Source organism: Myripristis murdjan, chromosome 8 (genome assembly GCF_902150065.1).
Source record: "Myripristis murdjan chromosome 8, fMyrMur1.1, whole genome shotgun sequence".
In the NCBI taxonomy this organism is placed as follows: Eukaryota; Metazoa; Chordata; class Actinopteri; order Holocentriformes; family Holocentridae; genus Myripristis; species Myripristis murdjan.
The window spans coordinates 25,254,142-25,274,099 of record NC_043987.1 but is presented as its reverse complement, the minus strand read 5'-3'; the positions used below and the strand labels follow the sequence as shown (position 1 = coordinate 25,274,099).

The window sequence follows — 19,958 nt, the reverse complement described above, 5'->3', positions numbered from 1 at the left end:
AGCGCTCGCCTGCAAGTGCTACATGACTAATTAGGATTCTGGCCTTTGTGTTTTCCTTTAGTGCGTGCCAGATGGAGGATTTAAAGGCGCTAGGTGGAGCATTTTTAATGTCAATAATTCACTCACTGTAATTCATTTTGAGAACTTAACATAATCATCGCGAATGAGCAACAACGTGTGCCGCCTTGGGAATACTGCTGCCACAAAACAGGAAGAGGGCGCTCTTCCTCTAACACAAACGGAGCCAAGATTGTTAAAGTTTCTTGAATTGGCAGGTGAAAATATCACTTCTAATATGTTCAGTAAAGCCAAAAAGAGAAGCTTTGACCAAAGAAGCAACATCATGACAGTAAGCACCAGGGTTTATGGGAAATAAAGTTTTGAAGGTCCACTATGGAAAATGTGCGATTCCATGCAGACTCAGCTTATTCCACAATATTATCTATTGATTTTGCTTTACAGTTGAGTCTTCAGTGTTATTTGACATACTGCACCTTTAATTTCTGGGGAACACTTGCACTAAAAGTACCACTGGCGTGAGACTGAGGCTGCTAATCATTTCAACCATAGTCTTGTGTGCTTGCAGGAATTATTCAAAGGTATCACAGGTAATTTAACTGATGTTCTGATGTCCAAAATATGAAACATAGCAGCTTCAACACAAGAGAGGCGAGTGGATTTTGTTGATCTAAGAGAAGGCCAACAAGCAGTCAAGGAGGTAAATGTAAGTGTTATTTCCTTGCATGGTTCTGAAAATCTCACAACACTTGTTTGTGCAGAGAGCAGGACTCAGAAAAGTCACGGAGGAACATTTTAATGCTGAGATTACGCTGCTAATTTATCAAAACAGGACGCGGTTGACGTTGGCTTGGCCTTCCTGCTGTTAACTGCTTTATGTCAGCTACATATAAGGATGTGGTTCTGCTCACAGAAATGTGGATATTGAGTCATAATCCTCTGCATCCCTTTTCACCCCCTTCATTCTGGCTTCTCCTTTCTCAATCACTCTCTTTCCTTCCTCATAGCTGAGAAAGATGAAAGATGTTCATTTTGATATTGTCCAAATGCACTCACCAGAGGTTGTGGCTGAAATTAGGGCTAAATGAAATCTCAGCCTCTTTTCTTATCTCTCCTCGGAGCGGACTGATTGCTATCATCAAATTTCACAGGATCGTGCGCTGAGAAATCATTTGATATAAATCCTCTTTAAATTCACATCATGTCACTCAGAGTCCATGGCCTCTCATAAATATGTATTTCTTATGTGCACAAATGTATTTTTTATGTAAATGTTGCATAAATGTTCATGAATGTGAAGTGGAATATAAACCGAAAGGTCTGTCATGTTGCATGTGCATGTGATTATGGATTTAATTTATTATTTCTTGCCTGTAATTAACTCCATCAAAAGTGTACTCAGGCAGATTTCCACATGTGGCCATCAAAAAAGCTCCTATTCTATTCTATTCTATTCTATTCTATTCTATTCTATTCTATTCTATTCTATTCTATTCTATTCTACTATTAGTTGTGTAGTTGAGTGTGCTGGGTTGATTGATCAGAAAAATGTGAGTATTTTTACACCTGGACTGGCTTTTATATATTTATTTATTTATTTGGTTAGTTATCTAGCTAGTTAGTTAGCTGTCTATTTGCTTGCTTCCTTGTTTGTTTGTTTGTTTATTAGGATGATTTAGTAGTAGCAGCTTTATGGTGGTCTTTAATACCTGTTTTCATGGATAGATATATGCCAGATGTGAAGATGATGAAGATTACAGTGATTCTTATGTAATTTACAGTGAGTTAACTGGAGGTGAACCACAGTGTATATTGTCCCTGTGAGCACACATCCATTGTCATACAAATGTACACTCAGTGTCCACTTCATTAGGTCCACCTGCACAATCTAATACAATCAAATCCAATTGCTCTGCCATAAAGTTTCCTTTTCTGATGCCTATGATGCTCAGGTTTTCTTGTTGTCACGGTAACAGAAGTGTTCATTCACTTTTTATGCTTGGCATTGAGCTCATAGTTTGTGCTGCTGTTGGACTGGACTGCATTTTATTGAGAAGTGTTTCCACTATTCTGTCACCCCTCATGTGTATAAATAGGGAGGACAAAAAATCAGAAACACCTCTCAGTATAATGGAGTCCAGTACAAGACCTCTGCAAATGACAACCTCAATCATAAACATATAATTAATTTACACATTTATCAACAATGTCAACAAAAGCTGAGCATTATAAACTTTCTTAAAAGGTAGGATTTATGGCAGAGCTGTTGCACTGAACTGCATTAGATTGTACAGGTGGAGCTGATAATGTGGCCACTGAGTGTATATTATCATGCAAAACATATTTGACAAAATTTACTGGGAATGATATCTGTGACTGTTTTGTTTTGTTTTCACACATAAATACGCAGCTTTTTGTTGAATAAGACCTTAAGCAGGAAACAAAAAATAATAACTACCTGGAATATTGTGCACATATATTTATGTTGAGGAATTATGGTCAACATTCACAACAAAGACAAGCATAACCTCATATGGGGGTATAGCTCAGTGGCAGAGCATTTGACTGCAGATCAAGAGGTCCCCAGTTCAACTCTGGGTGCCCCCTGTGATTGGACAGAGACAATATCCTGTTGTTTCCTCCTTTTGATTTGTTTGTTTACAAAAGCTGCCACGGGAGACTCTGTTAGCAAATGAGTGGAGTTCATTTATTTTGTTATGTGGGCTTTAGTTAATGCTAAGATAAAGTGGGACAAGTTATGATCACTGTCACTACTTGTTCTGTGCTTAAGGCGGTATAACTCAGTGGTAGAGCATTTGATTACAGATTGAGAGGAGAGGTCCTCAATTCAACTCTGGTGCTTGGAGGCCAAAATTAGCGCAGAAACAAACATGCAACAACAGTGGCACATGGATGGAGTGGCTGCTTTTAGTAGTTAGACCTCATTAATCCTGGGTTGGACCCCAGCAGCCTCAACTCTTCAGGGTATGGATTTCAAAAAGTTGCACAGAACTTTTCACAGGGATCTCGGTCCATGCCGGCTCAATTGCTGATTTTTTTTTTTTTGTTTGTTTTTAGCAGCAGATACTCCATCTCATTCACCAAATCATGTGTGTCCATTTCAAAAAGGGCAGACTCCACCTGGTCGGCAACAATGCTTAGTTAAGCCGTGGCGTTCGAATGATGCTCAAAAGCGGCGTACTCTGCCAAAAGCATTGACAGCGAACAGCAGGGATCCATGGTTTAAAGGTGCACAATGCAAAATTTTAATCCTCTGAAACCCGGAGGATGGGCTTTTATTTTGACAGGTTTTATTTTACCCTCTGAACAAAATTCCCTTTATTTCATTTCACAATTATAAATAACTACCTATGAGGATAACATTTTCCTTTGCCAGAAAGGGTAGAATCAAAAAAAAAAAAAAAATCCTTATTATAACCCAAAAGTAAGAAAAGTAGTGGTAATTTGCATTGAATTGAGAAAAGAATCTGCACTTTCCAAAAACAACAACAAAAAATGCATCTTCAATGACAGCTCTATTTGTTCCCAAACAGGGAAAACACTGACCCTCAATAATCTGGGCTCCAAATTAAGCAGATGATATTTCCCATTCTTGGATTGTCATTTGCATGATCTTCTGCCTCTGTAGCCCGGCCGCTTCAAAGTTTGATGGCTTACCGCTTGTGACGTGTCCTTCTGCACCTCGCTGCTGCACTGAGCTATTATTTGCATACTTGTGGCCTGCCTGTTAGCCCGCCGCTCTCCTCTGACCTCTCTCATCAACAAGGCGCTTTTGCCCTAAGAGAGGGCCTTCTGAGACACGATCCGGTACCACACCATGTTCAACATCCCTTAAATCACACATCTTGCCCATTCTAATGTTTATTCAAACAGTAACTGAACCTCTCGACCCCGTCTGCATGCTTTGAGTCACAGCCTGGAGGAGGGAGATGTTTGTGTAAATGGCAAGGTGTACTTATTAAAGTGGCCAGAGTAAAACATAAAAATGCGATGTTAAGTAGACCACAAGGGCAGCAGAGTCGCTACAGTATGTAACTGTGGGTTTAACGCTCCATGCTGGGAATTCAGAACAAAAACAAAACAGAGACAACACCGCGACATTTGTCAGCTTTAGTGGTTGTGGCTCGGTGGCAGAGCGTTTGACTCGAGGTGAAGCAATTCCCAGTTCAGCTCTGGCTGCCTCGTATGTTTACACAGTAATAATAACAATGTTATGCTTTTTAGAGTTTATACAAAAGGCAAAGTGTGAGCGGTCACGGCAGACTTGGTGACAAAGCCAGTTACCATGTTTTGTCGTGCTAAAGTACACACTGCGGATTCACTGTACACTGGTGGCAATAATCGCTATAAGCCGTTCTCAGTACAGTGATACAGCTCAGGGCGACGGTCTTTGACTGCGGTGCAAGTGGATTTCAGTTCAGCTAAACTTCCTGACTTCTTTTGTTCTCGAATGTTACAGAAAGACTTAAACATACAGCATTATTCAGCGGTACAGCTGTTTTATATAGGTAAGTGAATGGGTGCTATGCATTACCAATGGATATGGGGGTATAGCTCAGTGGCAGAGCATTTGACTGCAGATCAAGAGGTCCCCAGTTCAACTCTGGGTGCCCCCTCTCTTTATAAATTTGCAACTTAGATATAATGTCATCTTCTGCTATTTATGGTATTGGAAAGTAGCCACTTTATTTGGTCCACCTGCACAAACTAATACAAGGTTTTCTTTTAGTCACAGTAACAGAGGTGTTCATTCAATTCTATGTTTGTCATTGAGCTCATAGTTAGTGGTCCTGCTGTACTGGACTGCATTGTTTTAAGAGCTGTTTCCACTATTCTGTCCTCCCTCATTGTATATAAATAGGGAGGACAAAAAAATAGAAACACCTCTCAACAGTTAAATAAGCTCTGCCACTGAACTACGTCCACTGGATGGCTGTCATGATCCGCTCCTGCAGCTTGACAGTAATGATGACTGACTGCCCCAGTAGCCTAGTAAGCATTTATAAAAACAGAGGCAGGGCAGGTGTTGTCTGTACCAATGAGGGAAGGCCGGGGGTTATCATTACCTGGCGAGCTGGGGTGAAACCTCGACTGCACTGGTGTTGTGTCGCAAGTCACGTGTGAGTGTCTGTTAAAAATGACAGCTGAGACCACAAGCAGCACAAAAATATATGGAGAGTGCATTCATTTACAGGTAATTTACACATAATAACCTCATGCAAATGTCCTCTATTGTTGTAAATATCCTGCTATCCTCAATTTCCACATTTGATCATTAATAGAGTAGTGAAGTTACTGCCTTGCTATGTGCTTCCAGTGTTCTGGTTTTGAACGGTGATGATTTTCAGTCGATATGCCAGATCTTTCCTGAATAAGAGAGAGCAAAAATAGATCTTATGCTCAAAGAAGTTTCCCGCACCAGCTGTAAGCCCTGTTACAATTTCCCTTGGCATACAAATGCAGCCTTAATTTTTTGTTTACCCTGCGTGTTTGCCAGACTTAGGTGAAGGTCTCTATATTTAACCAATTTGAGAAGTGAGATTTCCTTCAAGAGTCCGATGTTCAGAAACTTTTCATCACACAGTCTCTTAGATCCCATTTTTAATAAAAAATAAAAAAGAATCACTGGTAGCTGTTCAACAGACTCGGCGAAATAATTCATCTGAAAATGATTTGAGCACCGTCCTGATTCGCTACACAGACTGTGTTTATACTATACTTTTAAGTTTACAGTGAAAGAACATTTGACTGCACACCAAGAGATCCCCTGTTTGGTTTTGGGTGCCGCCTTAATTTATCAAGATGTCATTTAAATATCTGCTCCATTATATTATCTTAAATGTTTAAACCAAAAGCAGGAATGAACGCCGTGCCCTCTGTGGCAGATCATGTAGAGCTCCCTAATTACCTTAAAGCTTTGTAAGACATATGGCCTCGTCATTAATCAGTTTATTATTTGCTTTTTTAGGGAAACTAACCTCTTACTTTAACATTTATATAATGTCCTCGATTGACTATCTGGATTTGATTCATTGACCGACGCATGAAAAAATATTATTTGTCCTTGTAATGTGTGAGGTCATCAGGTTCCCGCGTCTCCATCATCTCTCATAGAGCAATCTTTAATTAATCAAACTTGTTGGCGTTAAAAAGCCCCGAAGAACATTCAGCCTTCGTAGATCCTTGTCTGTAATTAGCATGGAGGACATTAGTGCATGTGAGCGAACCTACATCATCATTCAAAGACCTACATGCTGAGAGATAAGCAGCCATGTGAACACACATACACATACACACACACACACACACACAGTACAGGTTGCTGAATGTTTGTGCGGTGCTGTAACTATGGCGATACAGTACAGCTCTGGACAAAACAGACGTCGGGTGACAGTCTCACAGCAGCTTCCTGGCGGGGGGTGTAGCTCAGTGGCAGAGCATTTGACTGCAGATCAAGAGGTCCCCAGTTCAACTCTGGGTGCCCCCTGTGTTTACATAGCGCACATAGTCTGCATACTTTATTGTGTTGAACACAATGTAGGCCCCGTCGACTTGTGTTGCCATGACAACTGCAAACAGCTTACTGTCACGGGCTGTGGAGAGAATACAAATCATAACTATAGGGCCGAGATGGATTGTAGCTGTAAGAGGCTAAGTTTGCCTCAGTAACGTGTGGTGTTTGAGCATCACAGCCATAACTTGGACTTGTTTAGCTTTTAAATCTTTGGTTGGGGGTCATGTCGCGATTTTTGTTGCCAATTTATTTTCAAACCAATCAAAAGGTCAAGTCAAGGCAGGATATCGAAGTTTGCCAAATGATAGTAGAAGGGGGATACACAGTAGCACACTGATTATCCGAATCCCTTGAAAATTAATGTATTCTGGATAGCTGAAATTTTGGATAATTGAAATATGCATAGAAACATGGCAGAAACTTTTAGGGGGGGGAAAAATCTGTGTAATTAAATATGTAATTAAATACATTATACATGTGCTTCCAAACACTTTTTGTGGTAGAAACAGCCTGTAAACCACATAACAGATATGTAGGGTTGGCAGTAAAATAACAGCAATAGAAACATCAGAGAAATCACTTATCAAACACATACACAGACACACACACACACACACACACACACACACATACAAAGAGGAACAAACTGACCAATGAATAATAGACTTATTTACTAGAGAGCAAATAGCCTTCAAACCAGAAAAAAAAAAAAAAAAAAATCAGGCCATACATTACAAATACATAGGCCTGCCAGTAAAACAGCAGTTGTTTGCAAGCACTTTGTAAAAATATGAAAAGAAAAAAAATAACAGAATTAGATTGGTAGTCTAATGTACTGTAGACTTGTAGTATTGCTACAGCTTGTAGTATCTCTGTGAGTGTATTTCTATTTCTACTTCTATTCATTCAAGTTTTAAAAGATGGTGAAGAAGTTTAATTCCTTACTTTAAAAAAACAGTCTTAGTTCTTGAGTTCATTTGCATTTTTTGCAGTTCTTGAGACTGTTTTGTGTGTCAGTGTTACACGTATGTGATTATAAGGCAGCTGGGAACATCCTAATAGCCACTAATCGTCCTTTGATACCTGATCTTTTATTCAGGAGTGCAACACTCACTGTGCTATGCAGTGCAGGTATACCGAGGCCAGTCGTAGAGGAGGTGCTGTACCCTGCTGTCAAGAGGGGCTATGATTCAGTGACAGAGCATCACACTGCAGCTCCACAGGTCTGCAGCACCACTCCGGCTTCCCGCTGTGTTTACAAAGTCCTAAAGTGTTTTTATGCTCTTTGGTGCTTTATGGTGCATGTCGAGGACTAAGTGGGACAGCGCGCTCTGTGCTGACAACCAAATAGTTCACCCTAAAATGTGCCACAAGACAGACTATGTTTGCTGTTGTTCGCTAATAAGCATTCTAACATGAAACTGATGTATTTCTGCATGGAATTAGGTTTAAGTGTCGTGCACATTAAATAGGAAATAAATCGGTGGTATAGCTTGGTGGTGTAGCTCAGCGGCAAAGCTTTTGACTGCAGCTACATGCAGCTAAAAGTTCCCAGTTCAATGCTGGTTGCCTGCTGCTTCAGTGCATTTATGAAAAAAAGTGTTTTGTCCAATGTTTGGCTTTGTGGTGGCTTTTGAACAGTGGCCGCGTGGCCTGTGCAGAGGGGGTATAGCTCAGTGGCAGAGCATTTGACTGCAGATCAAGAGGTCCCCAGTTCAACTCTGGGTGCCCCCTACAAGCTACCAAGCAAAACCCATGCTTTGCTCTTTACAGTTTCCATAACATTGTTTAGTTTGTCACACAGGAAACATTAATAATATTCTGTATACCACGATCTGGGTGAGTAATAATCATTTCCGATTGGCCGGAGTGTGTGCGTTCAAACTGTGCACTGCAAACGTACTTCGGCTCAGGTTTGACCTCTGCTCTAAATAAATATATAAGTTTCCGAACCAAACTATGTAACCATAGCAACAAACTGTAAGAGCCAGCGAGCCAAATAAATACTAAAAGCTCAGCACTTAAATCAGCTGGCTTATTATGGCTGGCTTATTTTGTGTCCAGCAGTGAGTTAGTTATTTAGTGAGTGAATGCGTTTATTCAAACTTTTTGGCGGGTGGCCGGGGCATAAGCAGAATATTCCACTCCGAAGTGTGTTTAAAGGGTTTTAAAGACCCTCTCCACTTGTATTTTCGAGCGGTGAGGGTGGAGTATTTTATTTTTATTTTATTACTTGTTTGGCTTTGATTTTACAGATATGTAAAATCAAAGTGGTCAATTTGGCTTAAGACTAGGGTTAAAGTTAGGGTAGGGTTAAGTTTAGGTTAGGCTTAAGGTCAAGGTTACACATAAGTTGGTTATGGCTAAGATTAGGTAAAGCTTGTAAAGAATGAATCCAAGTCAATTAGGTCATAGCTTTGCCATCCTAGGAAAAAAAATATGCACACTAGGCTCTTATTCTGAATCAGAATATGATGAAGGCTCAAACATGTCGGACTGCATTTCGCCAGTGTAACTATAACCCAACAAGGAGCATCTTGTTAGCCGCTTCCTGTCCTTTAATAACTGACCCATAACTCAGAAGTGCAGCATCACGCCACGTTGTGAATGCTGCCTCTTTGCCATCATGGGATGAGACGCAGAGTTTAGCAGCTGGTTTACCTGGGGGAAGGAAGCAGAGGTGTGCGGGTATCTCTGGAGGTGTCGCACATTTGCATATTCACAGATTCCTGCATACTCAATGAGGATTAGGAAGCTCAGGTGCTTTCAAGCCTTTCATTTTCAGTAGTTTATTGAACTTTTTTTTTTTTTTTTTTTGGCAAAATAACCATAATATAAACAATTATTTGATAACCTCAGAATTTTTCTAAGGATTTAGAATTGGTCTGGAGGGGGTCTTTAAAGCGTTCTGCAGAGGAAACCACCCTCTCCTTGCTTTTTATGTATTAAAATCATTTAACACACACCTCATTGTGGATTATTAGAACTAGTATTCATGGTTTCTGTTTGCTAATAATTTCACCCTTTTTATAGGTCACATTGTGATAGAAAAACCATGGATCTAGTAGATGTGTTATCAACTTAACCACTGTGCCAAATGTAAAAAATATTAAGCAGCGTAATCAGAATGAGCTTTTTTGAAGGAGTATTTGTGTTCCCATTTCCCATTGTTCTGGCAAGGCGATGGAACGAGAAGCTGCAAAAATCACTTGGGTGGTCTATTATGCTTTACACTATGCTGTCATTTCTCATCTGATTGTTTTCACTTTGTTGTGCTTAATTTGTGAATTTGTATTCTTTGCCTAACCTTTTTTTTGCATTACACCTGACACACTGTAGCGCAAATCAGATTTATGTTTTCTCTGAGGTTGTAAGGTTGGCTCTTGCCTCTCCTCGTCATGTACGGAGGCCTTTTAGCCACACTTCATTTCACGCCTATCTCTTAAAAAGTCTCCGACAATGTTCGTCCGCTTCAGATTCTCATCTGTAATTAGCGTCGATGGAACGAGTTAACCGAGGTGAACAGCAGCTCTGCGAGTACGTGTATGTTATCATACGTAAGCATACATATGCCAAGACAGGCGCACAAACACACACACACACACACACACTCTCTCGTCTCTCTCTCTCTCTCTTCCCTCAGGCTCCAGCTCACCTGCAAACTCAGAGGCTCATTACAGCGAGGAAAGGAGGAGGAGGAGGAGGAGGAGAGGACAGAGAGAGGAAGGCGCAGAGGGTGGGAGGGTCTGCGTGTGAATGAGACAGTTTGTTATCCATTACAATCCACTCTGCCGATGCAAATGCCACAGTGACTGACTCACGTACACACATCTCGGAATATAACAACCGCTAACGTACGCCTGCTCCCTGTCTCAGTGTTGTATGTGACAGGCAGGCTCACAGAGGCCACAGATATTGATGCCTGATGCCTGATGTCTTGTGTGTTTGTGTGTTTATGTGTGTGTGTGTGTGTGTGTGTGTGTGTGAGTGAGTGCGTGATTTATTGACTTAGCAACGATATACTGTATACGATGAGAGAGAGATAAAAGCCCCTCTTGTCCCAGTAACCACAAGTAAAAGGCCATGGGTAAAGCAATGTGCTACTGGGGGAAAATCTGCTCTGTGGTTGAGTGTGTGTGTGTGTGTGTGTGTGCGTGTGTGTGTGAGTCAGGCTGAGAGTGACTCAGGATTAGATGTTTCTTGTTGTGTCTCGAGGCACAGATAGAGCATATTCGACGTGTGGATGTGTGTGTGTGTGTGTGTGTGTGTGTGTGTGTGTTTGTATCCACATTCACATGCTCGTGTAGGTGCATGTGCAGAGCACCTTTGCCTTGGGTGACAGGTTTGGAAAGCAGAGGGAATGCGCGCGCCTGTGTGTTGTGGTTACGCGCATCTCCAACCGAGTGTGCGGACACGTGCGCGCGCGTGTATGTGTGTGTGTGCGCGTGTGAGCGAGCTACTGTACATGTGTGTTATTCTTATTCATATTATTCACATTCTCCAGGGAAGTGGCCAGTCTTTCATTACAGTGTGTTCACTCGTCTGACAGATTTGGTCCTGAGGCGACCGCTGCTGCTAAATATCACACACCTGGATGCACAGTGTGTGCCGCTCGCTCTCATTTTGTGTCTTCTAAGACCCTATTACCATTCTAATAATATCGAACAAATCATACAGCAGTTTCGGCGGTGATGAGGCTACATCAGAGGGCCGTGCAGGCACATACAGGATTACGGATGACTTCATGTGCCGCAGAACACCTTTAATACCACAAGAGCTCCAAAGCTGTGGAGGCAGAATGGTTTCTTTAAATAGCAATCCAAAATATATGGAAATACCATGGCTGGTTCCAGTATTATTGCCAAATATCTGTCTGCGTTGTGGATCGCCTTGGGACTTTGATTCAGTGTGTCCGCGTTGCAAAAAAAAAAAAAATACCCATCCAGTCTCATATTCAGTATTAGAATCTCGTTTCCAATTCATTTTGGTATTTTTTTATGAAACGAGGCAGAAAAAGGCAGATCAGCTCACTACTATCAAGAAAATGATATTTTATTCAAGAAATCCTACTGACAGTTTTTGCAGTATAACCCTTTACTTTTGTGGGTTACTATTTTCTGGCCTCATATTACACATAATCTAATAATAATACCACAGCAATTAGTTGCAGTTAGTATCCTATTACATATACTAATCAATACATATAATCCATCTTTGAAAAAGGTGCAAACTGAAATATCATTATTATTACTTACCACAATCCATATGCTCCTGTATTTGAATGCATTTCTAATAAAGGCTGTGTGAGATATGAAATGTTAAGCAGAACATAGTGACATTGAAATTTAACATGGAAAAATGTATGCATAGATATTTTGAAAGGTTCTGAAAAAATATCAATTGAGTTTTGTGTGAATTTAGAAGCAAACAATACAATGGAAATTCCAGCAACTCATATACCGATGATGCATTTCACATTGCTGGGATTTTTTTTTTTTTTTTGCACATTATCCTGTCTGTTAAGTGTATCAGCCTGAATGTGAGAGATTTGAATAAATGAGGTTTAGCTAGCTGTAGCTATAGCCCGGCTGCATTCAGTGTCCCCTCCTATGTTTCAGTAAAGGACTTTGGTAACCCACTTATGCAGCTGGATTTGCATTGGGTGAAATGAAGCGAAAGATTTAAATGGCATCAGTCTTGCTATTAAAGCAAAGCAAAACATCAGACAAACAGGGAGGAGCAGTGCTGAGGGTGTGTGTGCGCGCATGTGCGTGTGTGCATGTGTATGCACGCTGTATGTGTGTGTGTGTGTGTGTGTCTGTGTGTAGAGGAGCAGGGGGAGTGATGTCCCTTGCCTCTGCTCAGCGTGTGCAGCAGCTGCAGCTTTCAGCCTCGGTCTATACTGTAGGGGCCATTCTGTTGTCTGAAAGACCGATAGATACAAAGAGCAGAATGGTGATGAGAGATGACTCAGAGGATCACATTGATGGTGCATTTCAAAACACACTCATTCCTGCATGTTGCAGTTCAACGTTTGTATGCATTCAGAAGAATAACCACAGTTCCGGGTCAACGATTTGAAGCGTGCTCTAAAATAAGGGTCATACCGTTGGCGCTGTTATTGGGCGAGGCGATCGCCGGCGTAATGCAGTCATCAAAGCGTGTGTCGATTTCACATCGGCCCGAGGGGGGGACAAACTGAATCTTGGCCGAATTTGGAGAGAGCAGTCCGGCCCCCACCCCCTCTCCCCGTCTGTGATCATCCCCTTCCCCGTCCTGCTCAAATGCATCTGTCCTGCCACACATCAAAACACACGCAGATCCAGATGCTCGCTTACAACTAATGCACACATATGGCGGGAGTAAGTAAACCCTGCAAACCCGAGCAGAGCAATCCATTCCCACACATGGAAGCTGGACACATGCATGCATGTCCGCACACAAAGGCAGCCCAGCACGCAGGGCGCCCTCGGTCTAGTAAAACAAAATTGGAGAGAAAGCATGAATGGAGTGCCCTGTTTCAGCGCATGGCACTGTGCATCGGGCAAAAACAATGCCCTCATGCAGCATCCCATTCATCGCTTGGCACTGGGGGCAGAAAATGGAGCTCAGAGGGCTCTCTCAAAAGCTGGCTCACAGAACGGAGGCATTATAATATTTGAGAGGGGAGATCGGCTCACTAGAATTCCCCTTCCTAACCATCCCCCACCTTCCTCTCCAGGCCCTCGCTCCCCACCCCCACAAATCCCAGCAACCCCACACCCACCGCCCAATCCTTCCTCTAAACCTACCTCTTTCCTCTTCCACTACTACTCCTCTGCCTCTAAAAAATCCCATCCCCCTCTCCAAAACCTCCTCCACATCATCATCACCCCGCAAGCACCAGAAAGATGTAAACTTACATCATACACATCACACACGCGGCAACCCACTGGATACGAGTAAGGGTTCATTCCATGTGAAGCTGCGGTCCATTTATATGCAGGCATTGTGCCAGTCTATACAACCCAACCATCACCATCCAGCCTGATGTTCACTCTGTTTCTTGGTTTCCTCCTATTTAGACAGCCCTAAAAGGATGTGAACAAATATAATACAAATATAAGACACTGTTGCGAAATATTTTATATGTTACAGGTAATTCACTTGCTGCTGTATGATTGGGCATGCAGGGGGGTATAGCTCAGTGGTAGAGCATTTGACTGCAGATCAAGAGGTCTCCAGTTCAACTCTGGATGCCCCCTAACTGCTGATGCAAATTTAATGTGGATCTGATTTGGAAACCACTTTGGTTCACTATCTAGGCACATTTTTGGGGGGGCAACTAAGATGACCATAAACATCTCTGTGTTGACGCCATAAATCAACTGTCATTAAACAACAACACTGGCGGCCTGTTTCACAATCATCTGACTATAAAAACCTCAGGTTATTATGAAAAAAACGGCATTTGAAAAAGATGAACTGCTTCATGCTTTTGAGGATAAATCATTATCTTTTTTTACTTTGGTTACTTTGGTATGATGTAAACAAGTCAAGCAATCCAGCAGCACAGTGCTAGTGTCATCATCTATTGGAGAACTATAGTTTTATGCCAAAACACAATAAGAATGGAAAATTCACGCACCAAAACTACATGTTGTGGCGACTACGGTAATTCTGTCCTTTTCCTGTGGCAGGCTAAGAGGCTACGGCGGCACGGGGAGGCAAAACAAGTCCAGACCAGCGCAGATTTCTTTCCGGTTTCTGTAAGCACCCCCGAAGCCAATGCTGATTAAAGTCGCTACTGGCATTGCTGCAGTGGCAAAATCTTTGGAATCACTACTGTTGACAGGTTTGGGCTGATGTTAGGCTGCAGCCCCCTCTCAATGATCGAGGCAGCCGATGTAAATGTGCATCTTAATTAATATTAAAATATTAGCAAGAAATTGGTGATGATATCAGCCTTGGGAGAAAAAAAAAACTTCTACAAAAACTTCTACAAAGTTGTACAAAAAAATAAAGGTAAAGGTAAATATAAGTGTAAAATCCTCATTAGAGTCTGCATTCAAAGGTGTGGTTGTAGCTGAAATGACGCTACAGTAGGCTAATGGTGACTTGTTTCCATCCACCTACTTCATCGATTCATGTGCACCTTTCCACTCTGTGTTGGTTTCAGGATGCAGCTTTGGCCTTGATATGATTCTGGCTTCGGAATCCAGATGCGGCCATTTTCAGTGGTTCCGGATCCAGCTGGATTTTGAGGAAAATGTCTGGATCCAGATCTTACGCGTGGCCATGGCTGGCTGCGAGAGTTGGTTGCTATGGAGTCAGACTGCATAGAGCGCATATTGACATGACAGAGTTGCACACCAACACATGGCTCCAGTAGATATTATCAGTAAACTGGTTAAATGGAAGCAACAAAGCAAATCCCCCGTGTGGCAGCATTTCAACATGAAAGAGGGAGACAGTAACACAGTGGTATGTGATGTTTGCTGTTGAATTGCATGCTTGCATTACTATTTTTCATTTTAAAAATGAGATTTTTAGCCAAAAACCAATTAACTGCGATTAAGCTCCTGTTTCGGATGGATATAAATGCTGGATCTTGAATCGGTGGCTATCCTAAAAAATGTGGATCCGGTGCATCTGTAGTTTTTAAATGCCCGTGGGAGCCATTCAGAGGCAAAAAGAACACAGATACACCTGTAACAGCTGTCAAGGTGATGTGGTTATTGCTTAGTGGCAAAGCATTTGACAGCAGATCAAAAAACGTTGGCTGCCTTTGGCCTTTTGTGGCCAGGATGCAGTATATCCATTGTGCATTGTAGTCTATTTTACAGCCAAGGGAAAAGTAGACATACATACTGTTGATGGGATATTATAGGTCAGAGGTAAACATTTCTCTGCAACAGGTTCAATTCTAAGTGTGTGTGAAGACAAAGTAGGAAGATATACATTATGGTCTGTTTGATGCTATGTTGGATGATCACTGCAGAAAATCAGGTATTTGAGTCTTGATGGCACAGCTATCTAAAGAAAAGTCAAACTCTGTAATTTCACCCGGTTTAGTCAGCCTTGACAAGGTTATATCTGTGCTGTAAGGAGTTAAAAAAAAAAAAAAAAAGATACAGCCCAACACACACACACACACACACACACACACACACACACACACACACGCCATTTTGCTCTATAGCTGAATCCACTACGGGACCTAATGTGTTTTCAATGAGACACAGCAGTGATGTGAAACGGCTAATAAGCAAAGGGACGGGGGAAATAACCCTCACAGGGGAAAGAGAGAAAATTTACCGGCTTCAAGTCAGGGTCAATTACACAAGCACACACACACACACACACATACACATGCACACATGAAGAACCACACACAACTTCTTTACGTATTGATGAGATTGATTTCTTGTGTGCAGAAGTACTTTCCTGCCAGCCCATGTGTACAGGCGCTGATTAGAATGGTAATTTATGACTGACCAGAAACAATGGCTGTCGGAGCTAAGCGGGATTGACCTGAGACGAGAGGAATCGGGGACACGCCGGAGGAGACAAATGGGTTGAGAGAGACAGCGACGGAGCGAGAGGGACAGAGAGAGAGATGGAGGGGACATAAGAGCATTAGGATGCTACTGTACAGCAGCCCGGCTTCATTGTGGCGCTCATTGTCTCGGGCCAAAGCAGACCTGAGACCTGCCAACTGCGCTCATCCCCCGTTGCTTTGTCAGAGCTGACTCTGTCAACAGTCACCCCGCCCGCTCGCACACATCGCACACAACAAGCAGCTGAGAATCAGAATGACCGAGAAAAAAAAAAAAAAAAATTAATTGAAGTATTAATAGTCCCCCCCCAGATTGCATCCAAGTCCTGAGGATGTAAAACAATGTAACAACACTAATGAGTGACTGATTAACAGCTGCCCCATTAAGGCCTTTCCCTTTCTTAGCACCTGACATTTCACTTCAAACAAGTTAATAGCTTAACTTCTAACCCTTTAGCAAGCGTGAAATTGGCACTTAGAGCATCACGAGTAGCAGACATCTATTTAGGGTGCGACAATGAGTCAATCGGTTAGAAACACGCATGGCTTCCTGCAGAAATTCATTAGCATTGTATAATGAATAGTGGCTCGCCCCTGCGGCGGTGCACTGTTTAAACCAGACATCTTAGAGGAGCGACCGTTGACTTCAGGATCCGAGGCTCCGCGTTGCCGTGTCCGCACACACACATGCTGCCAGGGAAGGAGAGCACACAGGGGCCAAATGCCACTGCCAGCCACGGTTGAATTTGTTTACTCCAGATAAGCAGAGACATCCTTGCCATCACAGTGAGTGAACGCTGAGAAGATGATTTTGGCTGAGCTCGTGTTTCGGGAGGGGAGGGGCGGGGGGTGGGGGGGTTGCTGCCTGCCCGTACTGTCACATGTGCGCGGCTCATATTGTCGCGAACGTGCGTGCATCAACACACGTGCACACGAACACAGATGTAAAGGTTGGTTTTGTTAACATGCATGGAGTAACCCGACCCAGCTGCCGGCCATGTTCTGGTTAAAGTCTAAATTTGGGTTAAACGGTTTACATGAACCTGCGATTGACTCTTCTTGCTGCCATGAATAAATCTAACATTCCTGGTCACCTGTGATGAGGTGTCCTGCCGTAGCTTACCTCTAAAACACGGGAAGGAAATTACGACCTCGTTAGTAATCTCTTTTTGCTGATATGTACCTATAATCTTATGTGAGTCTGACAATGCAAACACTGGAGGCCAACGAAAAAAATATGTTCCCCTTGGCTGTTCCCTAACTGAGCATATTTGAGTGGCAGCCTACTAGAAAAAAAAAGTATTGCTTGTCAACTCAGCAATATAACCATAAAAGTGGAATAACAACCTCTAATATAATCTTGTTTGCACAGACAGCAAAAACTGAAAGCGAAAGATGCTGTCTGCCCATGGCAACCAATTTAAAATGAGAGTAATACGGGAATCTCAGTTTGTGTTTCTCCAGTATCAGGGTATGAGCTTTCTAGGGTTGTTATTGAAAATCAGGTAACTGGAGTGAGAAAAAAAAATGTCTTTGCATGTAAACATTTGTCAAGTATTTAAAGTCAGTGAGACCTTTGACATTGCATCTTTGCTTCACAGATATTCATGTGCAAAATGTTTTTTGTGTGTTGTTGGTGCAGGTTAAGCTTGTTCATGGATACTTCACCAACCTGCTGCCTCCTGTGAGGCACAACGACAGAAATGAGGAGGACTCCAACCTCCTCGTGCTCTGACCAGGCTCTGACCCTGACACGGTTCCCACTGACAAATCTAAGGGACATTATTCATATTTATATCTGGCCATGGCCGGTCCATGAATGACAGGAAGAGAGGGATCGCACAGGCTATTATACTTTCATACCCAGGCACTAAGTCCTTCACAGTGCATACCATTCATTACCCATCATCCTCTCCCATCTTGACTGCAACCCATGGACAGTATCCCTCCACTGTCACTGCTCGCCTTAAGGAGCTCAGGAGGCTGATAAAGGACGCCGGCTGCAGGAAGGGCCAAGGTTTATCATATGGCAATACTCAGAGACACAGAGTTGACACAGAGTTCAAGCTAAATCCATTATAATATCACACAGAAAAGCCAGCACACAGAGACAGTCAGGCCAAGATCAATGACAGATAAATAGCCGGGAATGATAAAGTAAGTCGAGAGATGGACGGATAATGTGACAGCAACCCCAACTCTAACCTTACCCTGACCCCCTATTACATTATTAAACCAATAGTTGCCAGTTCTGCATGACTGAATCACATTGAAAGGCGTTAAAGTGTTCAGTGAATGCATGCTGCACACCATGTATGGCAGATATGGTTACTTATGCATTGCACATTGTTTAGCAAATGTACAAAAACTCTTTGATTTATAGTATCCACTTCCATAAAACAGGAGGAAAAGTTTTTTTTCTCTTCCTCAGCTCTGCACACGTCTTGTCAGGGGTTTAAGTTTATCCCTTTGGACAAATCTAGCAGGCATCACGTCGCCTTCAAGCAGGACATTTTAGCTGCCTGAAACTTTCTGATGATGATATAATTACACTAAAGATTTAATAGCAGTCGCTACAATGATTTTTTTTTTTTTTTTTGTTTCCTGTGGGCGGCGTTATCTCTATAAGCAGAGAGTCTTAGATGAAATGAATGTGTCTATGAGCATAGCATGGAAAATCTACCATCAAAGTGTAACATCTTTAAATCCTTTATGAATATCAATTAGCTAGCTGAAGCACTCAGTGAAAACCCATTTTGTCACCATTGAAATAATTGTAGTGTTTCTAGAGCAGACAATTTCACACCTGATTTATCAACTGCTACCATACATTTCCAATATTAATCCCCCGTTTCTTGTAGCCGCGCTAATCCCCAGAATTTGTCCTCTAATTGGTTTCCTTGTTTGCAGCTCCCAGCCCAGTTTCTCTCGGAAACATGTGCGAGCCCCTTCTGTTTGCTCGCTTGTCTAACTGTCTCCTCTGTGAGCTGCCGTTTGAGTGTCATGGAGTTGACTGGTGTTTTGTTTAGCGTTCAAGGATTGTATCATGCCAAAGAAAAGGAGGAGATGAAATGGAGACGCCTAAGCGATCGGAGAAGCAAGTCGGCGCAAAACTGCCAACATTAAGATTTAATTCACAATAGCAGCCAGATTCAGCAGATGGCGAGCGAGTGTAAATGGCACAGAGCAATCAAATTTCCCACAAAGCGCGCGACGGATGCAGAGCAGAGAGAAGGAAGAAAATCCTGAATGAAAAGAGCCTTTTCAGAGCCTTTTCAAAATCCAAGCAATTTGTTCTTGGCTGCGCTGACACTTGTTTCAATGCAACTTTTAATCATCCAGTCCGGCCTGCCACATTAACTAACAGGTCCGAATGCGCAAGAAATGGATTTTGCATATGTTGATCGAAATGAAACACAAATCGAAGTGGTCAGGCTCGCGTTGCGATCAACATAATCTGGGCGCAGTCCAGCCACAGTGAATATAAAGGCGATATAAAGTGAAGGAGAGGGGCAGAGGAGAAATAATAATGCAGATACAGATTTAAATAAGTGCAGCCAGGGAAGCAACACGGGAGCTATTTTGAGGGCCGAGTGGGCACATACCGCAATGTGATCTCATAAAATCTGATGCCTATGGTCAGTTCTTAAAAATCACATTAAAATGTACGACTATAGCTCTTGCTACATACAGAAAAAAATACTGAATAAACAAGAGCCTGTTTAAGTATTGGCTCGAGACATAAACCGCGGATTGTCAAAGCTGAGGGTGTGGACTTGGTAAATTCGCTGCTGCCTGAGGAAAACGCCTCGGGCCGCCTCACAGCCACAGCGCCGAATGTAAACACAAAACGTAATAAACAACAGC

General features: G+C 42.3%; 5 non-coding genes across 5 annotated transcripts; all 5 read left to right on the top strand.

Moving 5' to 3' along the window:
- The first annotated feature begins 2,553 nt into the window (after positions 1-2,553).
- Positions 2,554-2,625, top strand: trnac-gca (transfer RNA cysteine (anticodon GCA)). Its single transcript has one exon. It is a non-coding gene; the product is annotated as a tRNA-Cys (tRNA).
- A 1,958-nt stretch (positions 2,626-4,583) lies between these two features.
- Positions 4,584-4,655, top strand: trnac-gca (transfer RNA cysteine (anticodon GCA)). Its single transcript has one exon. It is a non-coding gene; the product is annotated as a tRNA-Cys (tRNA).
- Positions 4,656-6,454: 1,799 nt separating this feature from the next.
- On the top strand, positions 6,455-6,526 carry trnac-gca (transfer RNA cysteine (anticodon GCA)). Its single transcript has one exon. It is a non-coding gene; the product is annotated as a tRNA-Cys (tRNA).
- A 1,689-nt stretch (positions 6,527-8,215) lies between these two features.
- On the top strand, positions 8,216-8,287 carry trnac-gca (transfer RNA cysteine (anticodon GCA)). The gene has a single exon. It is a non-coding gene; the product is annotated as a tRNA-Cys (tRNA).
- Positions 8,288-13,725: 5,438 nt separating this feature from the next.
- trnac-gca (transfer RNA cysteine (anticodon GCA)) lies at positions 13,726-13,797 on the top strand. Its single transcript has one exon. It is a non-coding gene; the product is annotated as a tRNA-Cys (tRNA).
- The last annotated feature ends 6,161 nt before the right edge of the window (positions 13,798-19,958 follow it).